Source organism: Delphinapterus leucas, chromosome 16 (assembly GCF_059928025.1).
Source record: "Delphinapterus leucas isolate spDelLeu-1000000601 "Yukka" chromosome 16, BTC_Dleu_Yukka2, whole genome shotgun sequence".
In the NCBI taxonomy this organism is placed as follows: domain Eukaryota; kingdom Metazoa; phylum Chordata; class Mammalia; order Artiodactyla; family Monodontidae; genus Delphinapterus; species Delphinapterus leucas.
Genome location: NC_143144.1, coordinates 40,104,570 through 40,124,620, shown reverse-complemented (window position 1 = coordinate 40,124,620; position 20,051 = coordinate 40,104,570). Strand labels below are relative to the sequence as shown.

General features: G+C 40.5%; 1 protein-coding gene across 4 annotated transcripts in view; it reads right to left on the bottom strand.

Moving 5' to 3' along the window:
• MAPK8 (mitogen-activated protein kinase 8) overlaps positions 1 to 18,962 on the bottom strand; it is a 102,041-nt gene extending 83,079 nt beyond the window's left edge. Inside the window, exon 1 of one of the 4 annotated variants that reach the window (XM_022564510.3) lies at positions 18,801 to 18,962. The gene's annotated coding sequence lies outside the window, so the exon portion shown is untranslated. The remainder of the gene's footprint in view (positions 1 to 18,800) is intronic. The other 3 variants (XM_089897803.1, XM_022564509.2, XM_022564511.3) reach the window with 3 other exon arrangements.
• Between the last annotated feature and the right edge of the window lie 1,089 nt (positions 18,963 to 20,051).

Genomic DNA, 20,051 nt, shown 5'->3' with positions numbered 1-20,051 from the left:
TATGAATTCCTCAATTTGATAAAGAACATCTATCAAAAAAAAAAAAGACCTACAGTTAACATTATACTTAATGGTAGGAAACTGGATTCTTTCCCTCTAAACTCAGGAACAAGGTAAACATGTCCTCTCACCGCTACTATTCAGTATCATACTGGAAGTTCTAGCTATTGCAATAAGACAACAAAAGAAATTCAAGGGTATAGAGATTGTTAAAGAAGAAATAAAATTGCTTTTGTTCGCAGATGAGATGATTATATACAGAGAAATTCCCAACGAATGGAGCAAAAAAACAAACCTCCTAGTTGATATAGTTGTTTCCACTTGGGTATAAATTAACTTTGATACTGCTATACATATATACATACTGGAACGGAACAATTAAGTAAATGGATGGTGTATGGTGGGAGGCATGTTTCTCACCGTTGGAGGAAATTTATGACCAATAAGGGGAGAATGCCAGAATGATTATGTGGTAATGGATTAGAATGGAAGACAGCAAGAACTCATGTTAACTTTAATACTGACACAGATGGTTACACATAGAAACATTTATAGACATGTATATAGACACATATTTATATACATGTGTGTCAAGATATACATATTCATTTCTTTACTCTGCTGAGAGTCCCTAAAAGAAACCACATCCCGGAAGCAACAAGCACATCTCACCCAGATCTTTGTTTCTAATACCATTCTCCAATAAAATGAAAGTGGACTCCTTGGAGAAATGGTTGATTCTAGGTCTGGGGCAGAAAATATACAAGATGAGCTAGGAGTATCTTGTAGTGCCAGAAAGTAAGGATGTCCTGAAAAACAAATAAAAACACCCACTTTGATGAGGTAAATCAGAGGGGCACAGGAGCCAACTGAAAGATCTCTTAATGGCCAAAGCTAGAACAACCTGAACAAAATAAAGTAGTACTGGATTATAACCCAAAATTTAAAATAAACACCTATGAATCTATACTGATATTAATGACTGAATAAATTAATAAATGGGAGAAGAGACAAATCTCTCAAGCAGCAGGATTCTAAATGATTCACGTACTCTACTCTCAAGGAGAGAGGGTATAACTCCTCATTCTTCAAGGCTGCACACAGTGACTTCTTCCAAACAGTACACACACCAGGAAAGGCGTGAGGGGAGAGATCTGACAAACATTACCTCAGCCAAGTAATCAAGGTCAACATCAACAGTCATAAATTATGTTAATGGTATGTCCCCTTGATATTATGTGATGAAAATGTCAATTTACCTCTGTGATCTTCCCCTCCAAAACCCATAATCTTAGTCTAAAAATAAGAAAAACATCAAATTCCAATAAAGGGGCATCCTATAAAATACCTGTACAGTGCTCCTCAAAACTGTCAACATCATCAAAAAATTCAAGGAATGTCTGAGAAACTCAAAGCCAAGAAGATCCTAAGGAAACATGAAAGCTAAATGTAATGTGGTATCCTGGATGGGATACCTGGAACAGAAAAAGGACATTAGGTAAAAGCCAAGGAAAGCTGAATAAACTATCAACTTTAGCTATTGATAATGTATCAGTATTAGTTCACTAATTATAACCAATGTACCATCCTAATGTAGGATGTTAATAACAGGAGAAACTGGGTGCAGCATATATGGGAACTCCCTATAATATGCTCTCATTTTTTCTGTAAATCTAAAGTTCCTAAAAAATAAAGTCTACTAAAAAAAGGAATAGTGACTAAATGACTACACACACCCCCGCCAAAAAAAACCCCAAAATCTCTGTGATACCAAGAGAGAGAAAGAGAAATAAAATTATTTGACACCTTTGGAGATAACCAGTCACCAATTTTCAGAGTTGAAATCGAGTTCAGAGTTTCAGAGTTGAAAGAATTCTCAGAGTTAAAGAGTTGATACATCAAAGGAAAATAAGCATGTCCCTCATCTTTTCGGTTAGAACTGTAGTTCGATCTCAGTTGATATGGAAAAGTTTTTTTTAACGGAAGACAGATGGCTAATAGATCCAGAAGGATGATAAGCACCACTTTGCAACCCCAAATTAAATAACTGGTTTAGATAAGGCTTATCAATATATGCTAAAAACATCAGGTAAAAGTCTGCTGGGAAACTGAATATTTGGAGGGAACCAAAGTATCATCTCACCAGTCAACTGCTAATTGCAAAGGCATCATGTTTATAACAGACAGATTTAGTGAATACCATCTTAACCAAATGATCACACTTCAGGTAGACAACCTAATATGATATGCCTTGTGTTATGAATCAATACAATGTACACAGAAGCAACTAAGCCAAAAAATCTAAATATAATGCAGCCTTTAGACCTAACCTTCTGTTTTTAGGAAACACAACGGTTAGGGATAGAAGTTAAATACCATAAGGAGGGCTTCCCTGGTGGCGCAGTGGTTGAGAGTCCGCCTGCCGATGCAGGGGACACGGGTTCGTGCCCCGGTGCGGGAAGATCCCACATGCCGCAGAGCGGCTAGGCCCGTAAGCCATGGCCGCTGGGCCTGCGCGTCCAGAGCCTGTGCTCCGCAACGGGAGAGGCCACAACAGTGAGAGGCCCGCGTACCGCAAAGAAAAAAAAAAAAAATACCATAAGGAAACAATCAGACAAATCCAGAACGCAAGAACATTCTATAAAACGATTGGTCTGATCTCTTCCAGATGCCAATATCATGGGGGAGAAAAGTGGAGGTGGGGACAACTGTAGTAAGTTAAAAGTGACTAAAGTAACAACAATCAAATGTAATACATGAACTTTGATTGAATTCTGGCTCAAGAAAACCCACTACAAATGGACAACTAGAAAAACTTGAATACAGACTAAATATTAAGGGTCCCCCCCCCCGCCAAATATGACATTTGTAAGAGAATGTGTTAATTTTAGGAGATGCTTTAGGGGTCAAATACAGCAAAAAAAAAAGTCTCTATTAAGAGAGAAATAAATATAACGAAGTGTTAACTGTATGCAAGTGGCAATATACAGGTGTTCACTGTCCTATTCTTTCAATTTCTCTTTATGTTTGAACATCCTTAATAAAAGCTGGGAGGTGTGGAAAAATACAGTCATTAAAAATGACTGTCATTAAAAAAAAAATACAGTCATTAAAAAAAAAAAATACAGTCATTAAAAAAAAAAAAAAGTCATTAAGTGATCAGTTGTAAACCACCAGAAGATAGTAAGAGCAGATTCTATGGCAGGTGTAACAAACGTGGATTTTAAACCAGTCTCCTATGACACATACAGTGCATGAACATTAGCAAAGTAGGGGCATGAAAGAGATGGAATCAGTTTAAGAAACAATTCCTATTCTAAAGTTTAAAATATCAACCAAAACTCTACCGATAAAAACATCTAAGACTGAACACCTCCAGTATCTCTTATTTTTTCAGAAGAAAAAAGGGACTACAAAAGATATACTTTGCTTTTCAATTACAGTGGTTGAAGAGTGACAGAAAACTTTTGTAATTCTGAAATTTCAGAAATATACAAATGAGTTGGAGGAAAAAGAACATAAATGAACTCATGAAGACCGTAAGTTAATTTACATACATAAATACATATGAAGATAGCACACTAAATCAAAATCAGCAACATTTCATATATCATATTAATAATGGGTTTCATAGAATTAAGTTCTCTCTGCAATGCCTTACTATACTAGTGGCTGTGCTAGTATATAATGCTATAAGGCACAACCATTAAGTCCAGCCCCAAAGTCAACCCCTCCACATTTAATGACTTAGAAGGCTATCCTGGGATTTCTCTGCGGAACAAATTTTAAAATTTTACTCAACATAACTGAGTAAATACTTCTCGTTGCCTCCTCCACACTATGTAGGATTCTACAGCCTTATAACTATGACAATATCATGCCGATAAGTATGTCAGTTCTTTTTATGTGTGACTGCCCTTTCTCATTCCTGATAGACATGAAAATGTTGCCTTATCTTTCTCCCAAACTTTGCAATATTATTTTCTCTGCCAATTGTTTCCCCCCTTTTCTACTCTTAATCCTATGTCATTTCTCTAATAACTGCTATAATGTATATATAATGAATATATATTGTATATGTAAGAATACTGGTACCCAAACTCTCACCCTGAGAAAAAACTAAAACCACATACAATAGAATTTCAAATAGGGAATTCATTATGCTAACAAATTGCTTTCCCTTTTAATGGTGAACTAGGTAATTTAGACCAGCTCTCCTACTGAGTGCAAAGAGAAAAACTGGACATCCCCTTCCCCCAGGCAAAATTAGAAAAACAAACATAAATACCTCTTTGAAGGCATCACAGTGCTAAAAAGGCAGTAAAAAAAAAAGTATGGAGGCTAAGATCGGGGACAGCAAGAAAATCTTCAGAGGTGAGCCAGACACGTGGTGGCCATTTTCTCAAGGGGCATCTGTCCATCCCATAAAGGTGGCTGACAAGCCGAGCTGAACTTTTCACAGATTTACAAGGCTGGCACAGAGCGGGTGTTAAACATTAGAGGTAAGGAACCAACAAAGTATGGGGGTAGGGAAATACGGGGCTGATAACACCCCTGGTTTTATGTTGGGACCCCGACGGGTAATATCCTAGGATTAAAGAAAAAATAAAATAGACCAGCCTTGGCAGACTCTGGAGTGCCAAGCTTTGAAACATTTTTGTCTCTGGCTGGATTAAGATGATCCTTAAATTACCTCTATAATTTTTCACATATAATGTCTTAATAAAAAGGAGGAGACTAAGACAACATGATAAAAACTTACAATAGGGCTTCCCTGGTGGCACAGTGGTTGAGAGTCCGCCTGCTGATGCAGGGGACGCGGGTTCGTACCCCGGTCCGGGAAGATCCCACATTCCGTGGAGCGGCTGGGCCTGTGAGCCATGGCCGCTGAGCCTGCACGTCCGGAGCCTGTGCTCCGCAATGGGAGAGGCCACAGCAGTGAGAGGCACAGCAGTGAGAGGCCCGCGTACCGCAAAAAACAAACAAACAAACAAACAAACTTACAATAGCCTGCAGGAAAACACACAGGATCAAGATAATAAAGTTATCCAATACAGACATGCCTAATATATTAAAATAATTTTTTTTAACTGTGGGCCATGAAAGACTGGCCCTGTACAAAACCCTGCTAACTTCAAAATTTCAAATCATACTTCATTTCCTAATCCTTAAATTCATCTGACTAATTCTTTAGGAATTCCCACAGTTGTTCTAAACCCTCCTTTGGTCCACATACATCAAAAAAGAACACAATGCCTACTAAAGTAAAAAAAAAAATCAGTCTTCCAATCTAAAAGGAATTCATGTGCCCACAGACAGGCCCTCTAACCTGCCCTATTGGTACATTCCCCAAGAGGGGGCACATCCCACTAAATTGCCACCAGAGAGTGAACTGCTGCAGGGAGCCACAAGCTCAAATCAGAGATTTTCAAGCATTTTACATCACAACCCGTTACATATACACCTCTGTATATATCTATATGTAAGTACACTCAACTGAAACACAAATTTCATAAAACAATTCTTAGCTATAGTAAATATGCAAGACAGGGTGACTGACGTAAGGATAGACATACAGATTAATGGAATAAAACTGAGAGTCCAGAAAAAAAATTTTTTTAAACAAGAATGATAAGACATTAATAAGAAAGCACAGTATAGTTGACCCTTGAAACCCCACCATGCAGTTGAAAATCTAGGTATAACTTTACAGTCAGCTCTTTTTATCCACATCCACATCCTTGGATTCATCCAACCCTGTACCTTGTAGGGTTACATATTTATCGAAAAAATCTACACATAAGTGGACCAGTGCAGTTCAAACCCATGTTGTTCAAGGGTCAACCGTATTTTCAACAAATAGTGCTGGGACAACTACACATCCATATGCCAAAGAATGAAGTCTGATTCTTTCCTCACATCACACACAAATTAACTCAAAATGAATCACAGACATAAGAACTAAAACTATAAAACTCTTTGAAGAAGACACAGGAGTGATCTTTATTACCTTGAGTTAGGCAGTGGTTTCTAAGATACAACACCAAAAGCACAAGCAACAAAGAAAACATGTATAAATTGGATTTCAATAAAATTAAAATATTTTATGCTGTAAATGATAACATCAAGAAACTGAAAAGACAACCACCAAAACAGAAGATATTTGTGACTCACCCGTCTGATAAGGAACTTGTATCTAGACTACATAAAGAACACTTACAACTTAATAAAAAGATAAATAACCCAATTTTTAAAATGAGCAAAGGTCTGAATGAACACTTCTCCCAAGATATACAAAGCACATGAAAATATGATCTACATCATTACCCATCAGAGAAATGGGAATCAAAACCACAATGAGATACCATTTCATATCCATTAAGGATGGCCATATCAAAAGACAGACAATAACAAGCATTAACAGGATGTAGAGAAACTGGAACCTTCATACCTTACTGGTGGGAATGTAAAATGGTGCAGCCACCCTGAAAAACAGTTTGGCAGTTCCTCCAAGTGTTAAACATGGAATTACCCGTATGACCAGCAACTCCCATTCTAGTGATATAACCAAGAGGACTGAAAACATACATCACACAGAAACTTGTGTATGAATGTTCATGATAATATTACTTATTTTATTTAAGTACTATTTTTAAAATTAATTTATTTATTTATTTTACTCTTGGCCACATCTGGTCTTAGTTGCGGCACGTGGGATCTTTTGTTGCAGTGCGCGGGCTTCTCTCTAATTGTGGCATGTGGGCTTTCTCTCTCTAGTTGTGACACGTGGGCTCCAGGGTGCGTGGTCTCTGTAGTTTGAAGCACGTGGTCTCTCTAGTTGAGGCACGTGGGCTTAGTTGCTCCACAGCATGTGGGATCTTAGTTCTCCGACCAGGGATCAAACCTGTGTCCCCCTGCATTGGAAGGCAGATTCTTCACCACTGGACCACCAGGGAAGTCCCCATGATAGTATTACTTATTACAGCCAAATGCCCATCAACTGAGGAGAGGATAAATAAAATGTGATATATCTGTACAAAGTAATACTATTAGACCATAGAAAGTAATGAAGTACTGATACATGCTACAAGATGAATGAACCCTGAAAACATTATGCTAAGTGAAATAAGCAGTCACAAAAGACTACACGCTACATAATGTCCAGAATAGGCAAATTTATTATAGAGACAGAAAGCAGAAGATAAGTAGTTACTTGGGACTGGGGCAGGGAGTGTGGGTGTGTACATGTGCACACGCAGGAATGGAAAATGACTGCTAATAAGCATGGAGTTTCTTTCAGGAGCGACAAAAATGTTCTAAAATTAGATTATGGTGATTGCATTACTTCATGAATATATGAGAAAGACTGCGAACTGCATACTTGAAGTATAGGTGAACTGTAATGACATGTGAATGAAATCTCAATAAAGATGTTTAAAAATTCTTATCTTAGCCCCTTATTACTTGTGATACACACTGACATTTTCTATTGCATTTCATTAAAAATACAACGCTAGTTGTGATCTCTTAGATTCCTTCTATGACCCACAAATGGGTCAAGACTGGCAATTTAAAAAACACTGCCACAGAGTCATCTAACAGTTGAACTGATGGCCACCTTCTCCTACCTAGTAGCAGGATTCATACCATCACATCTCACATCCCAGAAAAAGTCCTACTCTTCCTGGTCATCTATTATTCCCCGAACTGTCACTGTCACACTGTTGTGTATATCCTCCATTTTACCCAACTCCTCATCCCTCACCCCCCAAATCCTTTACTGGACCTTCTGAAATTCCTAATTTGTGACCAGCAAACAGCCAATTTATACTACCTTTACTATTCCTTCTCATCATCTACCTTCCCTCCAATTCTCCCATTGATTTAGGACGTCAGCAACTGGTTCATAGTATGTACCCTTACTCCTCTCACCATTTGCTGACTTTACCATTCATGCAGACTGACTGACCCCTTTAATACCTCAGCCCCTTTAATTCTTTGGTCTCCTCTTTTCCCTCTATTCCACCTCAGCAGCCCATCCCAAGGCTACCCTGGACATTATCATTGCCAGAAACTATTATATCTGTCAAATCTCTATTTCAAGCATCCCACTCTGACCACCACATTCAATCCTTCTAGTTCTCTTACTTCATCTGACCACTACCCGCAACAATTCTAATTGAAATTTCCAATACACTGATGCTACCACTTCCTTACTATGCATCCTGACTTCACCTCCTTTCTTGTCCATGTTAGATTTCATGATTCATCACCACTCCTCTATAAGCACTCCCTCTAAAAGCCCTCATTTGCCTCTTCCTTTTCATTTAAAAAAAAGTTCTTAATTAAAAAGTTATATTGAAGTGCAGTTAATTTACAATATAATATTAGTTTCAGGTGTACAGCACAGTGACTCAGAATTTTTACAGATCATACTCCATTAAAGGTTATTACAAGACAATGGATATAATTCCCTGTGCTATACAACATATCCTTGTTGCTTACCTATTTTACACATAGTAGTTTTTAATCTCTTAAATCCCATACCCCTATCATGCCCTTCCTCCCTTCCTTCCCCCTACTGGTAACCACTAATTTGTTTTCTATATCTGTGAGTCTGTTTCTGTTTTGCTATAGACATTCATTTTTACTTTTCAGATTCCACATAAGTGATATCATACTTTTTAGATTCCACATATAAGTGATATCATATAGTATCTGACTTCCTCTTTCTGACTTATTTCACTAGCACAATATTCTCTAGGTCCATCCACGCTGCTGCAAACGGCAGAATTCCACTCTTTCATACTGACCTAGTTTTATGTGTCAACTTGGCTGGGCTACAGTCCTGTTATTCAATCAAACACTAATCTGTTGCTGTGAAGGTATTGTAGATGTGGTTAAAGTCCACAGTTGACTTTAAGTTGATTATCCTCAATAATGTTGGTGCATCTCATCCACTAGCTGAAAGGCCTTAAGAGCACAACTGAGGTCTTCCTAAGGAAGACAAAATTTTGCTTCAAGACTGCAGCATCAGCTCCTGTCCAAGGGATTCTTGCCAGCCTGCCCTACAGATTTCTGACTTGTCAGCCCCCATAAATGTGTAAGCAAATGCCTTGAAATTTCTTCATATACACATACATACAATTATATCTCCTACTGATTTTGTTTCTCGGGAGAACTGTGACACCTGGCAAAACCTCACTCCAGAGGAATTTGAACCATCTGCCTTACCTGTGCTTGTATCTAACCACATAAATAATGCTGGGGGGGGAGGGTAATCTCAAAACCAGGCTCACTGATATCACTTTAAATTCAAGACTTCTAACCATTAAATGAATAATCAATACTTCTTAGCAAACTAATTCAAAGACTCCCATCCTCCTCTGGCCATACCAATCTCAGTGAGAAAACAGAAACCATGAGAGAAGATGAAAGCCAAGAGGATAAGCCTTCATCTTCCAGCCACCAAATTCCCTTGGAAGAACACACAGCTTTTTTGCATTCCCTCCTATCTGACGGAAGACCTCTCTCTTACAAAGGCCAACCTCTCTATTTGTGCTCTCCATCTCCTTTCCTGCATATTCTCCTTTTTACTAACTGGACCGCATATTTTTCTTACCTACCAACCCACCTCTCTGTTCCACTTCATAGACGTATTAGAGAAATAACATTTGCAAATTTTCATATAATCTGGAATTAGGGAAAGACTTGCTAACCATGGCATATAATTTAGAAGTCAGTAAAGACTGGTAAGCTTAACTACTAAGGAAAAAAAACAAAAACAACAGCATGACAAAACCATCATAAGCAAATTTAAAAGGCAAATGATAAATTGGAAAAAATATTTCCAAAAAAATAGCACAGAGCTATTTCCCTATAAAAATAAATCCTACAGGGCTTCCCTGGTGGCACAGTGGTTAAGAATCCGCCTGCCAATGTAGGGGACACGGGTTCGAGCCCTGGTCTGGGAAGATCCCACATGCAGCGGAGCAACTAAGCCTGTGTGCCACAACTACTGAGCCTGCACTCTAGAGCCCGCAAGCCACAACTACTGAAGCCCACATGCCCAGAGCCCGTGCTCTGCAACAAGGGAAGCCACTGCATTGAGAAGCCCGCGCACCACAACGAACAGTAGCCCCCGCTCGCCTCAACTAGAGAAAGCCCACGTGCAGCAACAAAGATCCAACGCAGCCAAAAATAAATAAATAAAATAAAAAAAAAAGAATCCTACAAATCTAAGAGAATGAGTAACAAAGCAATTAAAAAATAGGCAAGGATATAGATAGTTCACAATAAAAATACCAATAGTCCTTAAAAGACAAAAGATGTTTAATCTCACTCATACTGGCAATGAGGAAAGAAGCAGGCATCCTCACACAGGGCTGGTGGAATGTGTAGAAGTGAAACAACCTCTACAGATGGCCCTTCGGTAATATCTATCAAAATTATAAATGCACATACACCCTGACCTAGCAATTCCACTTCTGGAGGTGTATCCCACACATGTCTATACAAGTGTGAAATTATGTATGCACAAGGTAATCCACTGCACCATGGCTTTTGATAGCAAAAGACTGAAAACAACCTAAATGTACCTCAAAAAAGGACTGCTTCAGTATGTGTTACACCTGTAACCTGTAGAATGTACGATGACCTGTATGATGTATGATGACCTGTATGGCCTGTATGATGGTGTTACTGACTGAATTTTTGAATCTTCCCCAAATTCTTACATTGAAGCCCTAACCCCTAGGTAATAACCTAGGTAATCAGGTTTACAAGGTCAATCAATCAGGTCATGAGGATGGGGCCCCCATAATGGGATTAGTGTTGTAAAACGAGGAAGAGAGAGTAGAGCACTCCTTCTTCATGTGAGGACACAGTGAGAAGGTGACATCTGAAAGCCAGGAAGAGTCCTCACCAGGAACCAAATCTCTTGGCACCTTGATCTTGAACTTCCCAGCCTCTAGAACTGTGAGAAATAAATGTCAGTTCTTTAAACCACCCAGTCTATGGTATTTTGTTATAGCAGTCCAAGCTAAGAAAAATGGTATGCCATGAAGGTGTTAAAAAAAAAAAAGGATAAGCATGATGTTTATGTACTGATAGGACTAATAAGAAATCACCTATAAGCTAGACAGTTAAGTTAAAAACAAAAGGTGAAGGGTATGTGCATGGTATGCATCTTACATAAAAAATGGGGGAGGCAGAGGACATATATATGTAAGATACATAATCCCTCACTGGCAATTCCGAAATCCATAAACCTCTGAGAAATACAAGCTTCTTATAAGTTTAGTACAAACCTATTTGGTGTCAAGCCTGACCAAAAACTCCATAAGACTATTTATAATTTTTATTTATCCTTACTGTACTATTTATGTTTTCAATTCAGAAATATTAATGTGTCTGATTATGGGATGCTACACTACCTCCCACTAGGGATTTTGGATAATATAGCAGACACACTATATTGCCTTTTCACAGTCCTCCCTCACTGCCCCCCCCCAAAAAAAACCCCAAACCTTAATTCTGAAATACATCTGGACCAAAGGTTTTGGAAAGGAATTATACACCTGTATATTTATCTGCACACACATAAACGATCTTTGGAAGGATTCACAGGAAACCTAACACTGTTTCCACGCAAGGGAATGGGGTGGCTGGGCTGCACACGGTGGAAAGGAAACTTTTTACTGTATATCTACTTAAATCTTTGGAATTCTGAATCAAAGTGATTATACTACTTAGTCAAAAGATAAATAAAATGTAAATAAACTAAAATCTCTAAGACTTCTAAATTCTCAACAGTAACAGACAAAGCCAGATGCTTTGGTTTTTGTTTTGACTGAAAAGTGACCCTGAAGTCACAGGGAGATCTATACAGTGGTGGTTTTCCTTTGTCTCACTTTTGGTTGACCCACATGGAATTTGAGAGGGAATCACCCTCTCAGGAGCAAGGCAGGGTATGGTGGGTTTCCACTCTCATTAACAGCTTTTAGGAAATAGCAATCTCCTAATGTTTTTGATGCCTCATGCCAAGCAAGGCAGGTGTGCTTGACTGTTTTTCTTTTCTAGTGTCCCCAGAAATATGATGGGGCTCAGGTCTCCCAGCAACAGGAAGCAGTGAAGCCCACACTTCTCAATATCAGAGAAAGGCTTAAGAAAGTACTCCTACCATAAATCTAACCTTCAGTCTTCAGAGCTTCAATACAGTTGAGTTGGAGGACTCCAGTTAACATTTGACTAGCATCTTTTCTACTCCCTATCTTCATACTTTTCATTTACTTATTTTGATGTCCTGTTGTGTTCCAAAATGGATGAGGTGACCATAAGGTTTGCCTTTTCTTCTGATTTAGATTTTGACTAATCTGTACCACACTCTCAACTTTAACCAGAAATCAAGAGAGAAGACATCTTGCTTTTTGTGGTTTATCTAGTCAGTATATTTTAAAAGGCAGGGCTAGAGATGTATGGTTCAGAAGTCCCCAAATGCCCCAACATCCAGCTCTCAGGCCTGATGCCTAAGAAATTCCCAATGAAATGCCTAACAATACTTTCTTGTATTAGGACATAAATGGCACTTATGTTTGTTCTTGTCTCCCGTCAAGTTATACTCATTGAACATAGAGACTGACTTCGACTTCCTGTGGCCCCTACATCACTTAATACCTGGTTTGGTATAGAGTGGCTTCTCAATAAATGCTGCCTGTGCAAACCCAGCATCATCTCATAGTTGCTGCCTGCAAGAAGGAGCAAGAAATTTGATGTACCAATATAACCACAGAAATACTACACAGAAAACTGAGAAAAACATAGAAAAGAAAGATAATATTTCCAGATGCTACTTAATAACCTCTAGAAAATGGTTAATGAACTGTTGTGGTTACCCAATCTCCACAATCTGCAATTTTCACACAGAGTCAAAGATTTCAGTAAGATTAAATTTAAAAGATGGGGCTTCCCTGGTGGCGCAGTGGTTGAGAGTCCGCCTGCCGATGCAGGGGACACGGGTTCGTGCCCCGGTCCGGGAAGATCCCACATGCCGCGGAGCGGCTGGGCCCGTGAGCCATGGCCGCTGAGACTGCGCGTCCGGAGCCTGTGCTCCGCAACGGGAGAGGCCACAACAGTGAGAGGCCCGTGTACCGCAAAAAAAAAAAAAAAAAAAAAAAAATTTAAAAGATGAACAGTATTCCATTTTCTTCAAAGGTGGGTACATTTGATAAACTGTTCACAGCTCGTGGATTCCCATTCCTTTAGAGATCTGTCAAAATAAACCTACGAAAGCTTAGGCAATTCTCTGCAGTGGGAAAGGTAAACGTGGCAAAACTTTGTGTTAGAGAATGTGGCAAATTTTCCCTTTAATATTCCTTTGGGAACATTTCCAAATTTTAAGGCAGAGAGGATTACTGATCCAAATGTTAAATCATTTCAGTCAATTCAGATTAGATGACACGATCAAATTTTAAATAAACCCCCAGAGATGCAGAGGGGAAAAAAACTGGTATATTCTGGAGAATTTGAATGTATACTGTACATCAAATTGATTTTAAATTTACTTGGCATTTTGCATTTGTTCCAAGTTAAAAATAATTAGTGATAATAATAGCTAAAATTTCCTTAATACTTAAATCTAGTGTTCCAGGTACTGTAGCTGCAGTACCTAATTTAATCCTCATAGCCCTATGAGACTATGTGCTATTATTATTTTCATTTGACAGACAATAAAACAGGCTGAAAGATGTTACAAAACCTGAACTAGCCTACGCCATACAGTTAATTAAATTTGGAGCATGGATTGTAACTCAGGGCTGACTCTGTAACATCCATGCTAGCAGCCACTATTAAGTTTGGGCACCTTAACTTTCTAAAGAATTGGCAGATTTTAACCAAACCTGATGCATTTACAAAGGGTAAGAGGAGACGTAGGCATATATTTACACTATATCTGCTGTATTTGTCACACAACCCACCACCCTTAAAAAGAATGGCAGTTAATAAGTTCTCTAAAAGGCCTTATACACATACACACCCACATATAATTTTAAAAATTGAATTTCAATAAAATTTAGCCTGCCCAGAGACTTGGGGTAGGCTTGTGTTCATTTGTCGAAAGCCCTCTCATAATCTTTTAAAAGAACATAAATTCACTGTTTAGATATGCCTTAAGTTTATCCCTGACCATAAGCTTAAGTAAAGCTAATAAACTCTTCACTTTCACATTTTCCACTAAGTATCTGAAAGCACGAAGTCTCATTAGTAAGCATGGTGCTGTGGAATGAGTAAAAGCTTTTTATTTGATTTTTAAGAATAGATATTACAGAAAATATTTGATTCAATAATTTTCTCTGTTTCTGTTTCCTTTTGTAATCACAAAGGTCTAACTTTCATTGCTATTCTTTTTTTTTTTTTTTTTTGCGGTACGCGGGCCTCTCACTGTTGTGGCCTCTCCCGTTGCGCAGCACAGGCTCCGGACGCGCAGGCTCAGCGGCCATGGCTCACGGGCCCAGCCGCTCCGCAGCATGTGGGATCTTCCCGGACCGGGGCACGAACCCGTGTCCCCTGCATCGGCAGGCGGACTCTCAACCACTGCGCCACCAGGGAAGCCCTCATTGCTATTCTTGACATGGCATTCTGGTATCACCCAAGAAGGACTCTTTTTGTCCCCATATATTTTCTGAAGAACCACCTATCTGAGGAACAACCTTTCTATTAAAAAAAAGAAGAGTTCCAACAGCCTCAGTGTACAGTTCTAGCCAGTTGTCCACAACTCTAGAGCTTGCTGATGACAAAGTCCAGATGACAGAACTGAAAAGTGAACCTAGGTCTGATTCCTGGACAGGTCTATTTCCACCTACTTCCCTGATTGATAGGATAGCTTATTTTAATACTCCTGTCACCTTTTAGGTAGTAAAGTTTATTGACTCAGAACTCATTTCTGAAATCAAAACTCAAGTTAATCTGCATTAGAGCAAGAATACAGAGCTGTAAATGTTCATGTAAAGTACTCATGACTAAAACAATAAGCTTCATAGCTCACAGATATAGGCAAATGACATATATCTAAAGTTATGTAGCTATAATGACTTCCTTGAACTACATGAATCAGAAAAGACTACTATCCATACCACTGACTTGACCAGAGACCTCTAGGGAGCTGGCATCTAAGTATCAGACATTATTTTATACACATGCAACAAAGCATCTCAATTATCTAGATGACTCAAATATGTCAAAACTCAACTCACTGACAAAGACATGAAGAATCAGGCATCTATTAAACAAGCTCTTAATTGCCACTAGGAAGTTTGTGACTAGTCATGTAATAAATTACTTCAAGTTGTTTCACTGAGCACTGAGTATCATCACAAGGTTATTTCCATAATATTAGGTACTGAGCAAAGAGTTAAGATTATAACTTCATTAATTTTGGTAGAATTCATTCTTAAACTAATTTCTTTGCAACTGGCCTTTCTCCCAGGATATAAAGGAATACGAAGGATATAGTTTCCTACTCTGCCAGGACACTTAAAGGGAGCCCTTTTCAAATTCATTACTGTAATATACTTACTAACAGAATCAGTGCTGTCTCTTCCTTTAAAGATAATGTAGAGTGAGATGGGGAGTGACTGCTAATAAGTATGGGGTTTACTGAAAAAGCTGTTATTTTTTAAAACCAACAGAATTTATAAAACAAAGCAAAAAAAAACCTATGGTTTGACACATGTATAGCCTGACAGTGAGGATTTGTATCAGTAACCCTTACTGGAATCTGACATAGGTAAAGCAGTAAAGTTTAGTATCTCAAGACTTTCATCCCTTATCTTAACAAAGTACCATTTTATTTCTTTATTTGTACTCTAAATCAGAGAATAATAATAAGCTCATCTCAAATTCTTTCAAATTCTTTTAGCAAATGCTAAAACGTATTAAGTGGGAAAGAGATGTAATATAGATAAATTAATATTATTTTGAGTTTTAGGCCCATATGCCTCACCAATAGTATTAACACAAGGAAGAATTTAAAATTAAACATTTCTAATAAAACTTAAAAAAAAAAACTTTTAGGCAATGTGTTTCCTTTGTTCTAACTTATCCACTTAAAAAGGAGTATTCAGGGCTTCCCTGGTGGCGCAGTGGTTGAGAATCTGCCTGCTAATGCAGGGGACACGGGTTCCTGCCCTGGTCTGGGAGGATCCCACATCCCACATGCCGCGGAGCAACTAGGCCCGTGAGCCACAACTACTAAGCCTGCGCGTCTGGAGCCTGTGCTCCGCAACAAGAGAGGCCGCTCTGTAGTAGGTCTGTGTCTTTATTCCTGTCTTACCCCTAGGTTCTTCATGACATTTTTTTTTTCTTAAATTCCATATATATGTGTTAGCATACGGTATTTGTCTTTCTCTTTCTGATTTACTTCACTCAGTATGACAGACTCTAGGTCTATCCACCTCATTACAAATAGCTCAAGGGACTTGAGGATATGGGGAGGGGGAAGGGTGAGCTGTGACAAAGCAAGAGAGAGGCATGGACATATAAACACTACCAAACGTAAGGTAGATAGCTAGTGGGAAGCAGCCGCATAGCACAGGGAGATCAGCTCGGTGCTTTGTGACCACCTAGAGGGGTGGGATAGGGAGGGTGGGAGGGAGGGAGACGCAAGAGGGAAGAGATATGGGAACATATGTATACGTATAACTGATTCACTTTGTTATAAAGCAGAAACTAACACACCATTGTAAAGCAATTATACCCCAATAAAGATGTTTAAAAAAATAAAGTATGATCAACACACACACACACACACAAAACGAGAGGACGCGATAGTGAGTGGCCCCTGCTTGCCACAACTAGAGAAAGCCCTCGCACAGAAACGAAGACCCAACACAGCAAAAATAAATAAACTCCTACCCCCAACATCTTAAAAAATAAATAAATAAATAAATAAATAAAAAGGAGTACTCAGAAACTTTTCAAGTAATATTCACAAAAGGATAAATGCAATCATTTTAGACCCTGTTGAAATATCACTGTGTGTGTCTGTGTCTGTGTGTGCATACATATCACACACAGACACATACTAAAAAAGTATTTTAGACGAGGTTTAATTTTAGGATAGCCAATCGTTTAGAAGTGATAGGAAAAAAAACATTAATACTGAAGTGATTCAAAAGCTCCTACTGTCGGGACAGATAATATATATGAACTGATCATTTAGCCATCTGGAAGTGACAGTTTGCAGGAGGCTTCCAAAACTTTACAGAGAACATTAAACATTTTTTGTTAAGGCTTCAGTTTAGATATTATCAATTATAAAGAGCTTTTCATCAATCTGATTTTTATTGAACACTTACTATATTCCAGGCTAGGTGCTAGAGACACAGATGCAAGACAGGTCTGTCCTCAAGGAAGGCACATTTTGATTGCTTGCTTATGTCAGATACAGCACTAAGCATGTTAACTGACAGCATATGACCTCCTAGGCTTAACCCACAGCAGGGGATTCTGAAGTAAACGTTACAAGTGACTGTAAGGAAATACATAAAAGCTGTTGTACATTTAGACCAAATCTAACTCTACCTCCTAACATGTGTAACATTATGCTAGAAGTTCCAGATATACTAGTGAAAAATAGTAAAATGACCCAAAGTATTAACTATACCTTCTTTAACACATATCACTTATACAATCGTCTCGTTTAAAGGTACATCTATTATATTTCAGTCTAAGTATCTTCTTCCATTAAAGGATATTTCTCTTTACCCTCAAACTCTCATGTGGGTACAACACTGAACAGTTGCTGAATGAATGAATGAAATAAACAGATGTTCTAATTACCAAGGAAGTACTTGCTAGATGCTTATCTCAAAACACAATGGACTGACTGACCAGAATTCTACTGTAAAGATCACTGAATTTCAGAGGCAAAAATAGTAACCACTGGACACTGTCTGTTACCATGCAGTCAACGTGTTAAATTCACAGTAAATATATGACGGGAAACTTTCAGAAATTAAAATGAAAAGTGTTCATCACAGTACTTTAAAACAGATTTGGCTCCCATCGAAGGACTGGGAACTCAAGTCCAAGACAAAGAGAAGGGAGGGTGGGGTGAAAAAGTCAAAAGGTCACCACCGAATGACCCTCAAGAGAAATGCGCGCTGACCACTGAAGCTCGCGCCGAGCTTGACGGACACCTCCTGCCCAAGCTACGGGCCGGGGCTCTTCCTCGCAGCCCGGAGCTGAAGGCCACCCCAGCCTCTTTCGGCGCCGCCGCCTGCGTTCGCCCAGAATATCAGCACAAAGAAACAAAACACTGTCCCCGTGGGCGCCGGGCAGGCGTCGGGACCGGGCCACCGGAGCGCTCTCTGCGGCTGCCCGCCGCCGGAGGAGGTAGCCGGGGCGGAGCGGGCCGCCTAGGCGCCTCCGTCCGGACCTTCGTCGAAGTGTTTCAGAACTTGCCACCCACCTCCCGCTCCATTTTCCCCTCCCGACGTGGACGCGGGACCCGCGCTCCGCGCGAGGAGGGCGCGCGAGGACCCACGGGCGGAGCTGGGGCGGGGGTCGGCCGGGACGCGCCTGGGTCCAGCAGCCCCACGCCCACTGGCCGGCCCCCGCCTCCCCAGCTGCTATTGTTCCCGCGCCGCCCCCGCCCGCCGCGCGCCCCCCGCCCGCCGCGCGCTCCCGCCCCCACTCCCGGGAGGGGGTCAAGGCTGAGGAGAGGCGGCGGCGGCAGCACAATAACATAAACACAGCGGGGCCGCCGGCCGCCCTGGCCCTGCGGCACTGACCGCACTCACCCGGCAGCGCAACGAATGGCGACAGGAAAGCCCGGCGGCGGGAACCGGCGCCGTCTTGGAGGTCGCCGTGGCCGTTACCCAGAGCTGCTCGCGGCTCCGCGCTCCGCGCCGCGTCGTCCGGCCTCGGCCCCTCCGCTGAGTAACAGGGACGCGGGCCGTCACCGCGCACGCCCGCTCACGTCATCGCGCAGGGCCCCGCCTCCGCGCTTCGCGAGAGCCCCCACGGGGCGGAGCAGCCCCGGGGCCCGGATTTCGGGGGCGGAGCCCGAAGCCCAGGGGCGGGGCTCCTGCAGGGGGCCGGGAGGACTTGCGGAGGTCACCTGGAGGTGGAGCTGCGGGGAGAGCCTTCGAGAGCGTCTGAGAGCAGATTGTGAGGGGCGTGGCGGGAAGATGGAGGGGGTGGAGACTTGCTCCTGGCACGTGGCGGCGTGTGGCCTGAGCCCCCGGCATCTGTACGGGGGCAGTACCCTAGTCCCAGCCAAAGCCTCAGGGGCTCCTCGCCCCAGGGTTTGACGGTCAGGTGCGATTGAGGCTGACCCGCCCCGGCATTAGGCACTTCGGCCCGGGCTCACACCTGAGAGACGAAAAGCTCTTTACCATGACTAACAATACGTTACATTCTGAGAACACCTGCTTCGGGCCCAGCAATCCTTAAGCAAATATTAGCCACTTGGAAAAAGTTGCCTCCTGTTTTCTCCAAATCCACTTCCTACAAAAGTCCATGCACTACCCTATTTGTCTCTGGGCCCTACAAAGCATGTATATGTTAGTTATAGAAGTGACAAATTGGCAAGCCCTTAAATATCTGACGAGTGGAAAGATGTCTAAATCACATACATGCTTGCAATGGAATACATTTAAGCAATTTAAATGCCATGTGTTCAAGGGATTCTGAACCACACAGGAAAATGTTCATCATACATCGCTAAGAGAAAGAAGCAAGTCTATATACAGAATGATCCTACTTACATAAATACTATATATACATTGAAAAAACCTGGAAAGAAACATGGCAAATTATTTTAACAGTAGTTCATCACTGGACTGTGAATTGTTCTCTTTTATATTTTGAGTATTTTTCCATGGTTTCCAAATTATGTTCATAATCAGAAAAAAGTATATTACTTTAATCATGAATAATACATATTTGTTGAATAAATGAATGAATTCAGGTAGACTACTTCCATGTCATGTTGGGCTGACCTGTTTCTAGTGATTCTGAAATGAAACATAAATGTGAGTGTTCATTTC